At 42.7% G+C, this 18,409-nt stretch overlaps 5 non-coding genes across 5 annotated transcripts; all 5 read left to right on the forward strand.

The window, feature by feature from the left end:
* Window positions 1–1,297: 1,297 nt before the first annotated feature.
* Window positions 1,298–1,379, forward strand: TRNAL-AAG (transfer RNA leucine (anticodon AAG)). The gene has a single exon. It is a non-coding gene; the product is annotated as a tRNA-Leu (tRNA).
* Window positions 1,380–2,665: 1,286 nt separating this feature from the next.
* Window positions 2,666–2,755, forward strand: TRNAY-GUA (transfer RNA tyrosine (anticodon GUA)). Its single transcript is given in 2 exon segments — window positions 2,666–2,702; window positions 2,720–2,755. It is a non-coding gene; the product is annotated as a tRNA-Tyr (tRNA).
* A 10,662-nt stretch (window positions 2,756–13,417) lies between these two features.
* Window positions 13,418–13,490, forward strand: TRNAT-UGU (transfer RNA threonine (anticodon UGU)). The gene has a single exon. It is a non-coding gene; the product is annotated as a tRNA-Thr (tRNA).
* Window positions 13,491–16,183: 2,693 nt separating this feature from the next.
* On the forward strand, window positions 16,184–16,268 carry TRNAY-GUA (transfer RNA tyrosine (anticodon GUA)). Its single transcript is given in 2 exon segments — window positions 16,184–16,220; window positions 16,233–16,268. It is a non-coding gene; the product is annotated as a tRNA-Tyr (tRNA).
* A 915-nt stretch (window positions 16,269–17,183) lies between these two features.
* Window positions 17,184–17,273, forward strand: TRNAY-GUA (transfer RNA tyrosine (anticodon GUA)). The gene is given in 2 exon segments: window positions 17,184–17,220; window positions 17,238–17,273. It is a non-coding gene; the product is annotated as a tRNA-Tyr (tRNA).
* Window positions 17,274–18,409: the final 1,136 nt, after the last annotated feature.

Below are 18,409 nucleotides of genomic sequence, written 5' to 3' on the forward strand. Positions count from 1 at the left end.
CACTTCTCTATGGTGGTGTATCTCCTACCTGTCTGATCATATCTCAATCTCCTTTACTGGTTCTTGATTTGGTCAGCCTGGATGAAGAAGGTGGGTATCCTCCAGGATGTCCTGGGTGGGCCTCCTTCTCTTCTCCTCTCCTCTTCTTTCCTCTTCTCCCCTATACTATTTCACATGGTGATCTCATCAGCTCCTCTCATCAGATCTCATCAGTGGATTCAGTTCTCATTTCTATACAGATGACTCCCAGATCTACTTAATGCAGCCCTAACATATCTCCTAACTTCCAAACTTGCATCTCCAACTGCCTCTTCCACATCTCAAACTGAATGTCTTGTAGACATCTCACACTCAAGATTTCCAAAACAGAACTCAATATATTAACCCTTCTTCCCCAACCCTCTCCTCTTCTTATATTCTTTACTACTGTTGAGACTATCGCCCTCCTCCCAGTCACCCAGGCTCACAGCTTAGATGTAATCCTGTATTCCTCTCTCTCACCACCACCCTTCCATCCTCCAGATATTGTTGTTTCTAGCACTCATTTGACGCTGAAATCACTCTGGTATGCTCTCCAGCCCCAAGATCTCATGCCTGGACTATTGGAATAGCCTAGTGATTGGTCTCCCTGCCTCAAGTCTCCCACCACTTCAATCATTCTTTCACTCAGTTGTCAAACTGATCTGCCTAAAATGCAAGTCTGATCATATAGCACCCTATTCAATAAACTCCAGAGGCTCCCTTTTACCTCCAACATCAAATATAAAATCCTAATTGATTTTCAAAGTCTTTCGCAACCAGACCCCTTCCTATCTTTCCATTCCTGCCTTTCTAGTCTTCTTACTGCTTTCGCCTCTCCTTTCGTCCCCCACCCTTCATGTGCTTTGTAGTCCAGTGACACTGGCCTCGTGGCTGTTTCTCTTACTAGACATTCAATCTCCAAAATCCCGGGATTATCACTGGCCATCTCCCGCACAGAATTACTCTCCCTCTTCATCTTAACCTCCTGGCTTCCCTGGCTTCCTTCAAATTCCAGCTAAAATCCCACGTCTTAGGAGAAGCCTTTCCTGATTCCCCTTATGCTAGTGTCTATCCTCTGTTGATTATCATCGTTTTGTCCAGTCCATGTCTTATTTATATATAATTGTTTTTATGTTGGCTTCTCGCTTTGTCTATGAGCTGCTCGAGAGTAAGGACTCTATTTTGTCTTTGCATTTCCCAAACTTAGCACGATACCTGGCACATAACAGACGCCTAATATATATTTATAGGGTGACAGAGACAGGACGCTCAGTGTGGTAGCGTGGCCGAGCGGTCTAAGGCGCTGGATTAAGGCTCCAGTCTCTTCGGGGGCGTGGGTTCGAATCCCACCGCTGCCATCTCACGTTGTTTTTCTTTATGTTCCATACCTTTTGGAGGGAGTGAATGGGTAATGATACAATACTGTCAGAAATTAAGTTCAAAAAACTATTTTCTAAAAGAAATAAAATCTTTTTCTCTTCAAAAATATGGGTACAAAGGTGACTTTACGAAACTGACAAGGAGAGGAGAGAAAGAAAGGGTTATTGTAGTAGAGATACAAATCAGTAGAACACCTAAGTCCATAGGAGAGTAGAAAGACTGAAAGTCAGTACCAAAAGAGACTATTTGTGATGTACAGTAAGTAAAATCAAATGGGACTTCGCTACTCTTTCGCGTGAAACCCAGCATTCCTGCAGAAGCAGAGAAATCAAGCATTAGGCGTTAACCGAAAGTCAAGAATCTGCAGGTCGTGAATGAAGGAAGGTCTTGGGAAAGTGGCATGGAATGAAGTCTAATGATTGTAAAATCTAGACTTTCTAAAGATGACTTTATCCAAGTCCTTCGAAAGGAAAGCGCTGTCCAGTTTGTGCCTCCGCTTAAAAGCGATAGGAGTGTTTTGGTTGTCTGAAATATATGCTTTAACATACCACGTTTAAGGAGGTACAACCAAAATTATTCATTCCTATATATTTTAGTTTTTAATAGAAATAAGTGCTCGATTTTGCCAAAAACCTTTTGGGGATCTGTTATTAAGTTCATATGTTTTTATTAGTCATATTACCAACATGATTTATTGTATGTATAGTCTTCTTAATGCTCAACCAGTCCTACATTCCTTTTATAAACCAAACCTAGTCATAGTGTATGCTATTGTACAGTCTAAATAGATTGCTTCCAACTTTAACTATCTACGAAGTTGAGAAAGACGAAGTAGTTCATGTACTGGGACTAAAGCAGAAGGGGTGGAGGGCAATCTTTTTGGAGCTGCAAGCTACTGGTTCCGTTGGGAAGCAATTTGGGGAAGAAAGAAGGAAAGTGAACTAACCCCTGTTTTACTGTGATTACAAGAGTTTTCTAGGAAAGTCGAAGGTAACGGGAAAAAAAATATGGTTAGAAATAGGGTGTTTGAGGGGAGGAATTCGAAAAGAGCTTGTGTTTAAAGGGAGAAATGAAGCTAAACACCTCCGGAGTGGCAAATGTTTAGGCGGCTGCTGAAAGCGCATGGGAAATGTGCCTGTGGCATCCCCAGGCTAAGTGTCTCGAATGACATTAATTTCCTTAAATAGAAATAAGAAAGCAAGAAATGATTTGGCGCAGACTACACCTTTAAAAATAGGACATACGCCAGCATTCTTGCGTGCACCCTTCGATAGCTCAGTTGGTAGAGCGAAGGACTGTAGGAACAGAACAGCAGGGTATCCTTAGGTCGCTGGTTCGACTCCGGCTCGAAGGAGGTGCTGTTGGTTTTGCTTAAACCAAAATAACTAATTGTAACTCTAAGATGTGCAATCCTTGTTAAGGAAGGAAATGTACATTCACCTATAAGCCACCTTTAAACAATGGTCAAGATTGCCTCACCTCCCAATTAACTCCAAAAGGGATCTGAATCAGCGTTAAAAAAAAAAAAGAAGAAGAAATAAAGGGAGGACCCGATCCTCTTTTCCACGACCTTCTTTCTCACAAAGAAAAATGTCTTAAGGGCACGACTGTTTGGTGCAACTTCCCCAGTGGGTTAATACAATTTCGTCAACTATATTGCATTGAACTAGAAAACTAGCCTGCTCAAAAGGACACCGACATTTCAGTGGAAACTAAGTAAATAGAAGTTAAGTGACTTCCCAGAGGTCACACAATTAGCAAGTGTGCCTGAATTTTCCTGAATTCCCGAGTTTTCCTGAATTCAAATCTACTACTCTATAGAAGAAAGTGATACCTGAGCCAGAGAAGCAAACTAATTCTCGGGACTATGAATGTGTGTGTGTGTGTGTGTGTGTGTGTATTTTAATGAATGAATCTTACCCATCAATTATTTCCTCACTCTAGAGTTTTTGTCTCGTTTTGTTTTGTTTTGTTTTTGTTTTTCATCTTCTTCACAGGAGAATGGTGGAGTGCTCTTGGCTGTTTATTCTGGGGGGCTCTGCCTTGAGAGCAGGAATGACTCAACTCACTTAACATCAGGAAAGACTTTATTTTTAAGGCAGAAAAACAGCACTGGCAGCCAATGCCCAGATAATAAAGTGTAAGGATAGAATGATAGTTCTCACCAGCCAATTGATACCTGCTTTCGCAAGTGCTTTTCCCACTCAAGGGTCTCTCTGTGTAGGTCTCAGACACTTGTATTTATGATGTCACAACAAGTATGGCTGTGAGAACCATGTTGACCTGCTGTTGAGGGAGACGTGGAGGAAACAAGCTTCACTCTACTTACCCCAAACACAGTAACTAACAGTATTTAATGTTTCAAGGAATCCCAGGACTTTTTTTTAGAGGTGAGACCAAGAAGTGAATTCCCGAGTATATTAACTTACTCATCAAGTTGGAGATTTAACTGAGTAGTGGAAAGGGTGTTGGACTTGGAGTCACGAAGACATGGCTTGGAACACTCTTTGATGCCTCTTACTATTTTGTATGATCCTTGGCAAGTCATTTAACTACTTTGAGGCTCAACTACCTCATCAGTAAAACGGAGACAATAATAGTTGTAATACCTACCTCCCGGAGTTCTGACAATCAAATAAGATGTTGTGTATAAAGTCCTTGAAAAATTTCGGCATTTTCAAATCACTAATAATACGAGAAATGCAAATCAAAACAACCTGAAGTTTTACTATATTCCCTCAAAATCGGCAAAAATGACCAAAAAAAAATAGCAGCACTGTTGGAGGGGTTGTAGAAAGATAAGTACACAAATATTTGTTGGTGGAGCTGTGAAATGGTACAATTCTTTGGGGAAAAAATTGGGAAGCGTGCAAATAAAGGGACTAAAATAACTATATCTTGTAAACCAGAGACTTCATTGATGGTCTTATACCCCAAGGACACCACCAATAAGAAAAAAAATTCCCATATACTTCAAAATATTTGCAGCAACACTTATTGTAATATCTAAGAATTGGGGGAAAGGAGATGCCCATCAACTGGGGAATGGTTTAACAAACTATTTAATGAATGTAATAGAATATTACTGGGTTGTAAGAATGATGAGTGTGATGAATACAGAGAAAGATGGAAAGATCTACATCAAGTAATGCAGAGTGAAGTAAACAGAGTCAAGAAAACAACATATACAGTAACTACAACAGTGTAAATGGAAAGAATGATGACACACCAAAAAATTATAAATCCTAAGTAAATATTACAAAGTTATAAATATCAAACTGGACTCAAATGATGAGATATGAGAAGACATTCCCAACCTACCTGTTCATGAAGGTGAGAGGTCCATAGGTGTTACACATTAAACATATTCTCAGACTTTTTCAATATATTGATGAGTTGTGCTGACTTTTTTTTTCTCTAAAAAACATTCTATTTGTCGTGTAGAATGACTCTCTGGGAGTGGGAAAGAATATATAGGGTAACTGTGGTTACCTAAGAAACAGAAAATATCTATAAAATTTTTAAAATCTCAGCATTTGTTAGAGAGAGTGCACATATCTGGGATCAAAGTATGATTGAAGAAATGGGCAGAAATTTGTATCTGGTAGTCTTGATAAATTCTGCATTTGGATTTAAACACTTTTGCTCACAATACATGTTACCATGTTCACTTCTGGCCACTAAATTTTAGAAAGGGGTATTGAAGAGATGGAGGAACCATTACAGAGGAAGGTCCCCAGGATGGTGAGAGTAATAAAGGTCAGGTCACAAAAATATGGGTTGAAGGATATTGAGCCTGGAGAAGGCGATCCCTAGGGGATAACCTCAATTTACTTTCACTTATGGCAGACCACTCAGATTTCTGCTTCATTGAGACTTTATTGCATCTGCATCACTCCTCAATTTCTAGCTTCATTTGTCCAGACAGGTCAGATTATACCTCTGTCTCATTCTCATTGCTTCCTTCCAGTCACAGGAGAAGTTGCATCTTATCTAAGATAATTAGTGTTCTCAATCTTCTTTCTTGAGTCTTTACAAAGTTTCTGTACTTCCTTATAGCCTGAACTGAAGCAGTGACCAAAAGCTCCCCACAAACTTATATTTTACAATCCATTAATTTGACAACTAAGCTATCATAAGCCATATAAATAGATAATAAATTAGGAAGGAAGGGCTATTCAGCAAATGGATGTAGGCAAAAGTTTCAAAAGCTGAAGAGAGGTCAAAGAGGACAAGCACTGAAAAAGACCACTGGCCATGGGGAGCAGGAGGTCAACTGTGACTGACCTTTGAGAGAACACTATCAGTTGAATGGTGAGGGTAACTGCTACAGATTTGTCCAAGGCATTAATGTGTGTTTGTGTATGTACATATAAATATATATATATATACCTTAGGGGAAGGAAGAAAGGAGGGAAGGAAGGAAGGAAGGAAGGAAGGAAGGAAGGAAGGAAGGAAGGAAGAAGACAGAGAGACAGAGAGAGGCAGAGAGAGTGATAGAGACAAAAAAAGACAGACACAGAGACATGGGAATGGGGGAGAGGGGGAGTGAATGAAGGGCACTGGAAGAAAAAGTAGAGAATAGAATCAAGGACTCAGGTACAAGGATTACTACCTTAGTGAGGAATCCTGATCCATTTCTGTGGCTGGAGGAATTCAGAAAGTACTTAGCTTAATAACACTAAAAAAAAAATTAGGTTTAGATTTAATGAGAAGTCATGTTGGGTATTCTCAGCATTCTCTTGGAAATAGGGACCTAAGTCACATGCTCTAAGTGTGAGGCCGGGAAGCAGGACTTCACTGCATCCAAACAGTCTCGGAACTTTATGCCAGGGTAGCACACCGTGAGTAAAGGGAGGTAGCAAGAGGTGCCTGGAAAGCACCATGCTAGTTTAGTTGGAAACAAAGAGGAGTCATGCAGAATACAACAGTTAGAAGGAAGAGCAGCAGCGGACAGGAAGCTAAGAGGGGTGAAAAACTGAGAACGGAAAGTCTGAGACTTTAAAGGTTATTTCGGTGTGTGTGTATGTATACATGTATGTGCGTATGTTTGTATGTATGTGTGTGTGTATGTGTTCGTTTATTCTTTCATCCATTCCTCTGTTTCTTTTGCTTGTGTTCTGCACAAGGATCTGCACTGTCTCTGGTTTTCTGCATGTCTATTTTTCCCTGGTGACTTGTGAAGAATTCTTAGCCACGCAGAGTAGAGTTGGGCGCTGTCACTGGTTGAGGCAGACAGGCACTCCAAGTTTCAATGTCTTTCTCAGTTGAGTGGATCTCAAAACCAAAACACTGGTGGACACCTCTGGAAGACAAGGAAGGACTTGGCATAATGCAAAAGTTCCTCCCTGTTCATCGAAAGTTTCTATCTTTGTTTGGAGGTGGACCCAGTCCCTGGAATTCAATGCTCAAATTTTCGGGAACTGGGGAGTAAAGAGAGAGTAGAACGGTGACAGACCGTAAGAGACCTTTACAAAACCGCTTCCACTTCGCTTCCAGAAAAACCCTTTCTCAGCAACTCGGGAGAGGGCCACCCAAGCTGAAAAGCCGAACTACAGAGCACTTGTCCGTAATCGAAGAAGGTCGAAGTGAACATGCCGCATTTGTCCAGCCACCTGAATCCTTCAACAGGCCTAGGCTTGTCCAGAATTTGATCCCGTGATCTCACCCACCCAAAATGAACAAATCTTACACCTAGACCGACAAGCTACGAAATGAAAAGTTTTCTATTCTCCCCAAGTGTATTAGAAAACAGGTAACCAACCTACTGTTTCCTGTATATCTTTATTCGATTAGAAGAGTCACCACACAAACAGCAAGAGCTCCCTAAAATTGCTCTTTTCCCTTTCCATTATTCTTCCCTCCACCTCACAACCACTCCCCGACACATCTTTCATTGCACCCCACACTTTTACTGTTGCTCCCACTTGGAAAGGACACGAATGCACAATTCCAACATCCTGCACCACAGACTCAAAGACCCAGGGTGCTCCAGGTCCTTTCTATCTAACCTCGCTGTCCCTCACAGTGCCTGCCCCAGAGCTCAGCAAATCTGGCCTCTCCTACTGCTTCAAAGCTGCAAGAGCAACCATCACCTGCACCCACCCGACAAGGACAGTCAAGGAGAGAGGCTTCTTCCCAACCACCTCCACATCATCCTTGCTTACCAATAAGAATTATTAGGTAACTCTCATGACCTGTACAACTTGGTTCAAAACACAAATCAGACTAGTCCAATCAACTGAAACTTAGCTGACTTTGCCGGTTATTCTTTTAATTAGTAAATCAGTCTGATGCTTCTTTTCATTCTCCTCCCTTTCTCTCCTCCCCCCCCCCACCCAATCCCTCCTGCCTAAAGCCCCAATCATTCTCTGCTACTTGACTGTAGAGCCCAGGATGATTTCAGTGTCACCTTACACCAATAAGTGATTTTCCAGTTTATAGGTAGGATATTGGATCACACTGTCACTCAGGGTCTGCAGGAAAAGAGAGGTTCAGAGTTGGGCAAGAAGAAATGGACAAAGACATAAAGATAAATAGAACTTGCCTTAGGGAAGCTGAAAACCAAGTGTGGAAATCTTGAGGTGATAGGTCTGAGTGACTCAATTGAAACTTGATGAATCTCAGGTATAATTGATATCTTTGCTTCTCTTTTCAATGGATGAGGGAGGGGCGGGATGGAAGGAGAGAATTTGTAACTCAAAGGTTTTTAGAAATGAATGTTAAAAATAAATGCATTGATTAATTATAAGGAAAAAATCATGATGAATCTTTGAAGGAGAAATAATGTCCTCTGAAGAGTGGAACGTTCTAGCAAACCCTGCATCAGCTGAGCAATTGTGCTAGCTGTGTCTCACCATGATGTAGCTAGTGTTTTCAGTATCATCAACATTCCAAGTCCAGAAAACTGTTTAAAAGAAGTTCCGAACTTTTATTTGTTGTTCCTCCTTCTTACTTGAAGAGGCCTAATGACATCAAGATATTGGGGTCAAGATACAGTATTCGACTATGGCTGATCAGTCTAATAGAATTTGGAAGGCTCTAACACAAGTCAGGCACAAATAGTTCATTTAAACATTTGGTAGTGGAATCATCTTCGGGTAAAATAATAGAACAGTAAAATAGCGGATGATGGGTGGGTGAGTCTAGTCATTTCCTGGGCAGAATTGGGCGCTGTTTTAGGCTGCGGCAGACTCAACATTTCAGCCTCTTAACCCAGTTGAGTGGAGTCCAGATCGAAACACTGGTGGGCACCGTTGGAATGAAGAAAGGGTTGGCACCAATGGAAAGGTACAACTTCCCCAGGGAGACTGGGGAGTCCAAGGAAACTAACACTTTGAAAAAACAAAGGTCAATAGAAACCATGCTGAATTTAGCAGTGAAGTGAAAGTTTTCTCTTCTGTATTGTATTGGCTGCTCTGTTTTCTCAGGCCACTGTAGAGTGTGGCATGTGAAGGACAGGAACCCACTCCAAGAACCCAACTGCACCCCTGGGACCCTGTCTTTTCACACTATTGTATGCCCTGGACTGGTCCTTTGCTGGACACCTCAGTCTCTGAAATGAAGAAGCCTGCCAAGCCAGTCTAGGACAGCCTGGACTAAGTCTTCTCTAGAAAACATTCTGAATTGGATGGAGACAAACCTGGGTGAAGAGAAATCTAGGTCAGATCTTGCAGTGGAGGAAGTAGCCCAGTTGCCCCATGAGAAGGGTAGCTGGCATTCCAAGTGGGTGTTATGTGGGTAATATGTTCCTGGCTGGTTTCTTATTCCAAGTGTGAAATGCTTCTCTTCTTGGTTTTCCAAGATCAGATTGGCTGTAGACTCTCTTTGATGAGAAGCAAACGAACCCATCCTTGTATACTGATATCTGCAGAGCTAAGCTAGACATGAAATAGCAAGCAGAGTCTTAAAATTGGATAAAAGAGAACAGAAAGACCTAAATTTTCCTTTAATTCTGCCTTTAGGAGGTCCAAGAAATCTACATCATTTAGGTTTCATAGTTTAAGTGTTAGAACACTGACTTTTTTCCCCCAGTAAACCAGGGGTCTAAAGTTCAAATCTAGCTGGGGCTTATAGTTTACTCCCCCAGCCCCTTTAAAAATGAAAGTTTCCCTCACATCCTTCCTTAGGAATTTGAAGTCAACATGGAGCTCTCCCCTTTATTATTACACTGGTCTCATGTGTAAATCTCTTCTTCATACCTGGAATAAAGGAGTGATTCTAGTGTTCTTTGGAGTGAGGCAATAGTTTTCCTATACTCTTCCCTCATCCAAGACCACCATCTAGAGTATTGTTTTCACTTTTGGGTAGCACTGTATAGAAAAAAAGTTAGAAGTTGGACCCTGTCCAAATAAGGTTCATCATAGGAGGATCTGTTAAAGGAAATGACAGGGTGTACCCTTTCAAAGAAAAGAATTTATGGGAAGGCCTGTCTCCTGGACCATGAGACCACAGAGATCATCCAGCTAGAAGGGACCTAAGATGTCATCTTATCTAACCCCCATATTTTAGCAGATGGAAGTCCAGAGAGTGCCCATATGTGCCCATAATGCACACACAGAACCTAAAAGCATAATAGGCATTTAAACTCAGGTCCATAGGTTCCAAAGGGACTTGTCTTTGCCCTGTTTGGCAACAGACTGCAGAACAAGGATAGAAGATGCATATATTATTTTCCTTCCCCTGTATTTCCCAGTTGATCCTAATCACAGAGTAGATAGGCAGAAGAAAGTTTTGTACCTTGGTTGAGAGGTCTAATGCAATTAAGTCATTATGCTGTAGTCTTATTACAAGGTGAGTTTGAGGGGCAGCTAGGTGATACAGTGGATAGAGCTCCTGCCCTGGAGTCAGGAGGACCTGATTTCAAATGTGACATCAGACATTTACTAGTTGTGTGACCCTAGGCAAGTCACTTGACCCCCAATTCCTCCCCCCCCCAAGCAGAATGAGTTTAAATAGGGGAACTGCCAATGCTTCTTTTTAAGACCATTGTTAGGGGAGATGGAGTGCTCAAGTACCCATTTAAAAACGAAATACTTTCAGAAACACAAGATAGCTTGAATGGAATGAAAGGCAAGAAATGTCATATTTAGCTTCTGTAAGAGTGCCTGATAACGTGCAGCTTACAAGGAGGACTGGAGAGAGGGAAAGGATTTATTATAGTTGGAATATAAAATTGAATATCAAACAGAGACAGAGAGAGATTTAGGGATAGCAGAAGGTGTAGAAAGCAATGGAGTCTAACTTTTGTAAACTCTAGATCCTAGACATTCTAAATGCGACTTTAACAACTTTTGTCCTACTATAAGAAGGAGTTGAATAGCTTGCTTTACTTAAGATGAAGTTCTTTCTGTCTGAAATATATGGTTAATCATATCCTTTTCAAACCAATGATTCCTTGTTTTTTTTAAGTCCCCTGCTGTGGTCCAAAAGGGAAAGATGAGGAATTATTTCAAAGGATCTGTGAGTTCATCAGTAAGCAAATATTCCTTCTGCAGACTAAATATATAATATGTCTAACATATATGTCTAACGATGTTTAAAAAAACGGGAGAGAAACTTGGTTGAAGAGAAACATGGTGAGAGTTCCCGACTCATTCTTTCCAGTAACTATCTGCTCTAAGCGTGAGGTCATTGGCCGTGATTTCACTCCATCCAGTCTCTGACCTTTATGCCAGATTACTCAGAGCAGCACATACTACCTAAAACGAACCCTCCCCCCAAAGTAAAAAAACAAAACAAAATAAAACAAAACTCAAAGCCACAGAGTTCCAGTACAGTAGTTAGGCAAGCAGCAGTCAGGGAGAAGGACGAAGAGGGTCGGGAAAGACTGAAACGTGAAAATTTGAAACTCCAAATGAGAGTAATTTGTTAATTTATTCACCTATTTATTAATGTGTCTGTGTATGTATGAATTCATCTATTTCTCAGGTGTAGGCTTTCTTTCAATCTCTGTGCACATCTGCTTTCACCAGGTGATTCGTGGAATGAGTGGCCACGCTGTTAGTAGGATGGGTCTTGGGCTTAGAGTTTCAGCCTCTTAGGTGACTGAGGAAAGTGCAGATAGAAACACTGGTGGGCACCTCTGCAAGGCAGGAAGATTTTGGCATAATGGAAGTATTCGGCCTGTTTTACAAAGAAATCTAGTTTTATTTGGTGGTGAACACAATACTGGGAATTCAACATTCAATTTTTCAGAATATGAGGGATAAAAGGAAGAGTAGAGTGGTAACACAAAAATAGTTTACAAACTGTAACAAAAAGAGTTTACAAACTCACTCAACTTCGTGTATTGTTATACTGTTTCTTACCAACTCGCATAAACTTAGTCTCACAGAAGAAAGAGGGCTCGCTCGGAATTTGGACCCCGGACCTCTCGCACCCTAAGCGAGAATCATACCCCTAGACCAACGAGCCACGAGGGGGAAATTTGACTCTTCCCCCAGAAGTATATTAGAATACACACAGTACACTCCTTGCCTAACAAATATTTGTTTTTTGGAGTTATTGCTCTAAAGGTTCCCCAAAACTGCTTTCTTCTCCCCTTCGTTGATTCCTCCCTCATTGGCCAACACACACCTCTCACCGCCGCTCTCACTTTGGAAAGAACATAAACGCGCTTCAATGTCCTGCAGCACAGACACAGCAACCCTGGACACTTTGCGTCTTTTGCCTTCAACATGCGTGCCGTGGAAACATGCGCTTAGCAAATTCTGGTCTCTCCAGCTGCTACAAGAGCAACCACTACCAGCACGCACCCCTAGCCCCACAATGACAGCCAAGCTTACATGCTTCTTGCCACCTACCTCTACCTTAACCTCGCTCACCACCAAGGATTATTAGGTAACTTTCAAGATCATTCAAATCCTCCTTCAACACAGATTCTAAAGCAAACGAGACAGGTCCAAAGTGAAGCTACATCTCTCTCACTTTGACCGTTTCTTGATTAATGAACCAGACTAAACGCTTCTCACCCTCCATACTTCCCAACCTGATTTCTGCCTAAACCACCATTCCCTGGGACTTGACTATTCCGCTTGGGATGATTTCAGTGTGATTTCAGATGATTTCAGAAGGTTCACTTTAAGCCAATGTATGGTTTTTCAGATAGTGAATAAGCTACTGGCTCACCCGGAGGCTTAAGAAGATGGCTGGACAAGAGAGCTCTTGAGTCAGCCAAGCGAGCCAGTGGGATTCTTGTCTACACTTGTCCGTTCTAGTCTAGGATCATAGATCTAGATCGAGAGCTGGCAGGGATCTCAAAGGCCATGGAGTTCAGCCCCTTTCTCCCTTTGTAAGTGAGGAAACTGAAGCTTAGGTGAGTTTTGACTCCCCAAAGGCATCGTATTTTCACATCGTATCCTACGCAAGTCAACCGGCTTTCGGACCTTTTTGCTCATCACAAAGTCCAAGGCAACCTGGAATTTTTCCAAACTCGATATAGTTCACATTAATTTTGCAGTGAAGAAGTGACAGTTTTCTTTTCGGTATCGTATCGGGTGTTCTCTTTTTAAAATAAGAGTAATTGCTGGCAATTTATATGGCTTTTTAAAAGTTTGCCAAGTACATTAGAAATGCCTTGTTAGATCCTCACAATAACCGTGGGAGGTAGTTACTATTATGATTCCCATTTTACAGATGAGGAAATTGAGGCAGACAGAGGTTAGGTGACTTATCCAGAGTCACACAGCTAGTAAATGTCTGAGAATGAACTGGAACTCAGGTCCTCCTGATTCCTCGCTCATTGCTTTACCTGAGCGCAACTGAGCTTTTTTCAGCTCACTTTTGACTGCAGAATCTGTCGGATTGGAACTCACACCAGTTATGACCATGAAATCCTACTCTTCGCATTTTTCTGTGATCCACCGGGCCATGGATTCACTGTGAGTTTAGGAAAGCCTTGTATATGGACTCAGCCTTGTATATTTGCACCACAGATCCAAGAGAAACGTGAAATAGCAGGTGTAGAAAAGGCTAGTGTTCCTGGAATTCTGCCTTGAGAAGGTGAGTTTATGTGGGCTCCATAGCTCAGGGGTTAGAGCACTGGTCTTGTAAACCAGGGGTCGCGAGTTCAAATCTCGCTGGGGCCTATCGCTTTCACTTTCTCTTTAACTGAAGATTTATTCCCATACTCTTAAGGAGTCGAAGTCAACCCCGGTTTACTGAGTTTCCCCAGTACACTGTTCTTTGAAGGTAAGTGTCTTCTTATTACCTAAAATAGAGTAGTGACTTTTGAAGCAAGGTGAGAGTTTCCCTATACTCTACCCTTGCTGGAAACCACACCTCTAGTGTTGTTCAATTTAATTCAATAAATATTTATCAAGAGCCTAGTCAATCCTACTTTCTCAGTTCTCATTCTCTTTGATTTTTCTGAAGTCTTTGAAATTGTCCTAGATACTCTCTTCTCCTTAGGTTTTTGGGATACTTGCTCTTTCCTGGTTTTCCTCTTTCCTATCTGACTGCTCCTTCTCTGTCTACTTCAGTTGATCTTCCTCCAGATCATGCCCTCTAATCTTAGGTGTCCCTCAGGGCTCAATCCTAGACCCTCTTCTCTTCTCCCTCTATACTAATTTCCTAGGTAATCTCATTCGATCCAATGGATTTAATTATCATTTCTATCCTGATGACTCTCAAATCTATTTATTCTTTCCCAGTCTTTCCGGTGACCTCCAATCTCGAGTGTTCAATTGCCTTTCAGGCATTTCAAACTGGACGTCGAGGAGACGTTTTTAACTGAATTCTTCAAAACTGGAGCTTATTATATTTCCCCCTAAACCCTCCATGACCTTCCTTATTACTGTAGAGGATGACACTATCTTTCCAGTCCCTCAGGCTCACTACCCAGTCATTCTGGATTCCTCACTATCTCTCACTTTCCTCCTTACCTCCCCACCCCCGCAAATATCCAAGCTGTTACCAAGGCCTGTCTATTTCACTTTTGTAATATCTCTTAAAAATGCCTCCTCTCTTCTGACACTCTAGCGCAGGTCCTCAGCACCTCCTGCCCAGTCTATTGCAAATAGCCTGCTGCTGAGTTTGCCTGCCCCGACTCTCTCCTCACTCCAATACGTCCTCCATTTAGTCACTTAGGTGATTTTTCTCAGAGTAAATTTCAGACCATGTCATGCACCCTTCCCCTCACACAGCCACACACTGCCCCACCCCCCACTCAATTAACTCCTGTGGCTTCCTACAGCTTCCAAGATCAAATGCAAAAATCCTCTGACATTCAAAGTTCTTCAGAACTTAGCCCCTTCTTGCTTTTCCACTCTTTGTATGCCTGACTCCCCAACACGCACTCTTTGATCCAGTGACTCTGGCCTCCCGCCTCTTCCATGAAGTCTCTGCTCCTGTCATTCTCTTTGACAATCCCTCATTCCTGGAATATTCTCTCTCCTCCCCTACGACCACTAACTTTCCTGGTTTCCTTTAAGACCCAGATAAAATCCCACCCTCTACTGGAAGCCTTCTCCAAAGCCTCTTAATTCCAGTGTCTTACCTTAGTAAATTATTTCCTATTTATACTGCCTATAGCTTTGTATGTATTTGTTTGCACATTGTCTCCTCAGTTACATTGTATACCCTTGGGGGTGATGACTGTCTGTTGCTTCTTTCTGTATCACCAGAGTTTAGCAAAGTGATTGTCACTGAGTAAGCTGCAGACCTACACAGACAACGGGAACTTCCTAATCTTGGAATTCCCCTACAGCAATGAAATATCAGGTCCCTCTAATTCCCTATTCCTATCTCTCTCTATCCTTCTCAATTGCTATCTCTAGCCCTATCCATCATTGCCGCCACAATTACAGCACTCTTTCCAAGAGGAAATGATTCAGAGGCTAACGGTTCCACTCAAAGACTTGTTTAGTGTCCTCTGCTTTCCCAGCTGACGAGTGGCGGGAAAGCTGGATATAGGTGTAGCTAGAACATGTGGTTCACATTCAAACTATTACACATGTGAAGGAGAAAGTTAACTTTCTCTGACTGGAAATGTGGGAGCAAGAAACCTGAGCGTGGGCAAAAGGAGCCATCTGAGACGATGCTAAATGTTTTAAGGGGCTGCAATACCCACATGCCCTGGATCACATTTCTGATTTTGCAAATGGCCCAGCAGCTCTTGAGCTGGGCGTTTATCCACTCCTTCGTTCATTCGTTAGTTCATTGGATCATTCATTCAGCAGCATCCTTAAAGTCCCTATCCGATGCTAATGGCGCCAGGCCCCGTGCTAGGCACTGCGGGTGTAAAGACAAAAATGAAACCGTGCTCACCCTCAAGGAGGTTAAACCTCATTGTAATCTCACCCCTGTCCCCCTTTGGCAGCAAATACTTCTGCTCTTGTGCCACCAGGTATCTACAGGATCTGGCCACCTATAATCCATCTGCTATTTAGGGTGCAATCAAAAGAATCGTTTTAAAGGAAAGAAAATTAGGAGGGAGGGGAACAGGCACGGGGATGGGGAGAAAAGAAAAGTGTTGGGAAGCAATTTGGGAAGGAAGGCAAATGAACGAGCCCTGGTTTTGCAATGGATCCAAAGTGTTTTCTGGGAGAGTCGAAGGCAGCCGAAAGAATGCGGTCAGCTTATGTTTGGAGGGAGAAACACTTTCTGTGTGGCGAGGATGGCGGCGCTCAGATTGTTTTTGGGAGCAGGTGGGAAACGTGCTCCCAGGCCAAGTGAGCCAAATGGCATCATTTCCTCGATTCGGAAGAAGGCAAGAAAAATTGTGGCGCCAACCAATCGCACTCCTTTAAAATGAGACGTCCTCCAATCTACTCTCGAGCACCCTTCGATAGCTCAGTTGGTAGAGCGGAGGACTGTAGAGGTCGCTGGACATCCTTAGGTCGCTGGTTCGACTCCGGCTCGAAGGAGATGCCGCTTCTTTTGGACACGTCTTGACAGTTGGAGAGCTGCTCCGCAAGCTGCTCTTGTCCCACCTTAGAGAGACACAGAAAAATGAAAGGCACCTTTCAGCAACGCTCAAGAGACCCGCCCCTCTCCTAAGCTCCCCAAAGGACACTCGGTGAAGGCAGCTACGAAAAACAGCCAGCACCCCCTCCCTTGCTGCACCTTCTTTCTACCGGAGGAGAATAGCCCACAGCCACCAGCAGCTTCGTGACTCTTCCCCAAAGGGCTGACTTACCTTTGCTGCATTGCCCTGCTTTGCATTCACCTGGAGACTAACTAGTCTGCTCAAGCTTATTGGAGGATGCTGAAGTGCATCTTGCACAAGCTGACTTAGAGGAGCTGCGAGACCCGGCATCAACGCGAAAGCTGGACCTTGTTGGGCAACAAGGCCGATTTTAGAAAGATGGGAAAGAAAGCACTTTGCTGGATACTTACTTTCGTCCTAACCCTCGACATGTGTGTATGTATGTATGTATGTATGTATGTATGTATGTATGTATATAGGCACGTATTTTGGTAGCAATCAGGACCAAGATTGTTTCCATGCGAGTGGTATGTTGCCTTCTTTAAGATACTTGGTGACTCCATTCTTGAGTTGGGCCAAGCTGTGGGCTCCAACGGAGAACTCCTCTGTGCCGGCAAGAAGTGCATACGCATTTACGAAAAAAGAATGGAATTCGGAAGGGGTGGGTCGAGAGGGAAGACATAAGGAAGGAAGAGTTGGGAGAAGGGGGGGGCGAGGAAGAATGAATGAAAGGGAAGGATAGTTTCTGAGGTTGCACAGAAGAATGGAGGGGGAAAAAACAAACCTTTCCATTCCAGGACGGGCATTTCCTTCACTTTTCAAGTAGGCATTGTTCAGAGGTTGTGGCATTCCCCCTTCGATAGCTCAGCTGGTAGAGCGGAGGACTGTAGAGGTTCAATCTGTGGTCATCCTTAGGTCGCTGGTTCGATTCCGGCTCGAAGGAAGGGTGTGTGTCTATTTTGAGCTTCATCTTCTCCCACAGTCTCCAGACCTCTTGATAGGAGAGGCGAGAGGGCAAATGGTTGGGCGCTAACCCAAATACCTACCTCCTCAGAGACTTTCGGAACCTGAAGGAGAATGAAACCCATACTTACTTAGTACTTAGGGAACTAGTTAATCTTAAACCCATCCCCATGCTCCGATTCACCTTAATCTTTGAGGAAGGAGTGTAAGAGGCGTTTATAAGGATTGAATTGAAGCAAATCAGGTATATGACATACGTGCACTTTCCCAAGTAGAACACTTCCATCCTGCTCACAATTGTTTTTGCTGCCTGAAAAGCAGTAGCCATCCCATTCTCTTCTGAGGGAATGTCCCAGCTACCTACCTGACTGTGCTGTACACTACTTTAATGAGCAACTTGAATGAATTCAAATGCACGCCAGATAGATGCTGCAGGTGACAGCGCTGGGCTGGCTAAAGATTTTTATTTCCTGAAACAGTAAGTTGAATGTAATAGCACGAGTTTGTTGTTTTGTTTTGTTTCTTTCCGCCTCACAAGAAGTGAAGGGCTCTTTTCTGTCCATTCTGGGGAGTTCTACCTTTAAAAAAAAGAGCAGGGATGATTTAGCTCATTAAACAGCAGAAAGGACTCTTTCTTTATAAGGCAGAAAAACAGGATCTGCAGGAACACATCCAGGTTATAAAGTTCAGGGTAGAATGGTAGTTTCTCACCAGCTAATTGCTCTCTTGTTTCCCAGGTGCTACCTCTCCAAGTCAGTCACAGGCACTTATGTTTACAATGTCACAACACAACATAAAGTCAGACTATGACAATGGCTGCGGGAGGCAGGAAGTGTATGAACTACTGAAAGACTTGACCGCAAAGAGGTGTCTGTCCAGTTCTTCCAGGCATTGGGAACTGAATTTTGGAAGAATCCCAGGACTTTTTAGAGAGCAGACAGAGTGAATTCCCCACTCCACTGTCTTGTACATCAAACTGGAAACTTAGTTGAATAGTAGAAAGAATACAGGGCTCGGAGTCATGAAGACATTGCTTGGAATGTTGCCTGTGATAAAAAAAGAAAAAGGACAGTAATGTCTGCAAAACCAAGTAGATCGGTATTATAATGCCCGCCT

The sequence above is a fragment of the Phascolarctos cinereus genome, unplaced genomic scaffold (genome assembly GCF_003287225.1).
Source record: "Phascolarctos cinereus isolate Bilbo 61053 unplaced genomic scaffold, phaCin_HiC Scaffold_3;HRSCAF=262, whole genome shotgun sequence".
In the NCBI taxonomy this organism is placed as follows: Eukaryota; Metazoa; Chordata; class Mammalia; order Diprotodontia; family Phascolarctidae; genus Phascolarctos; species Phascolarctos cinereus.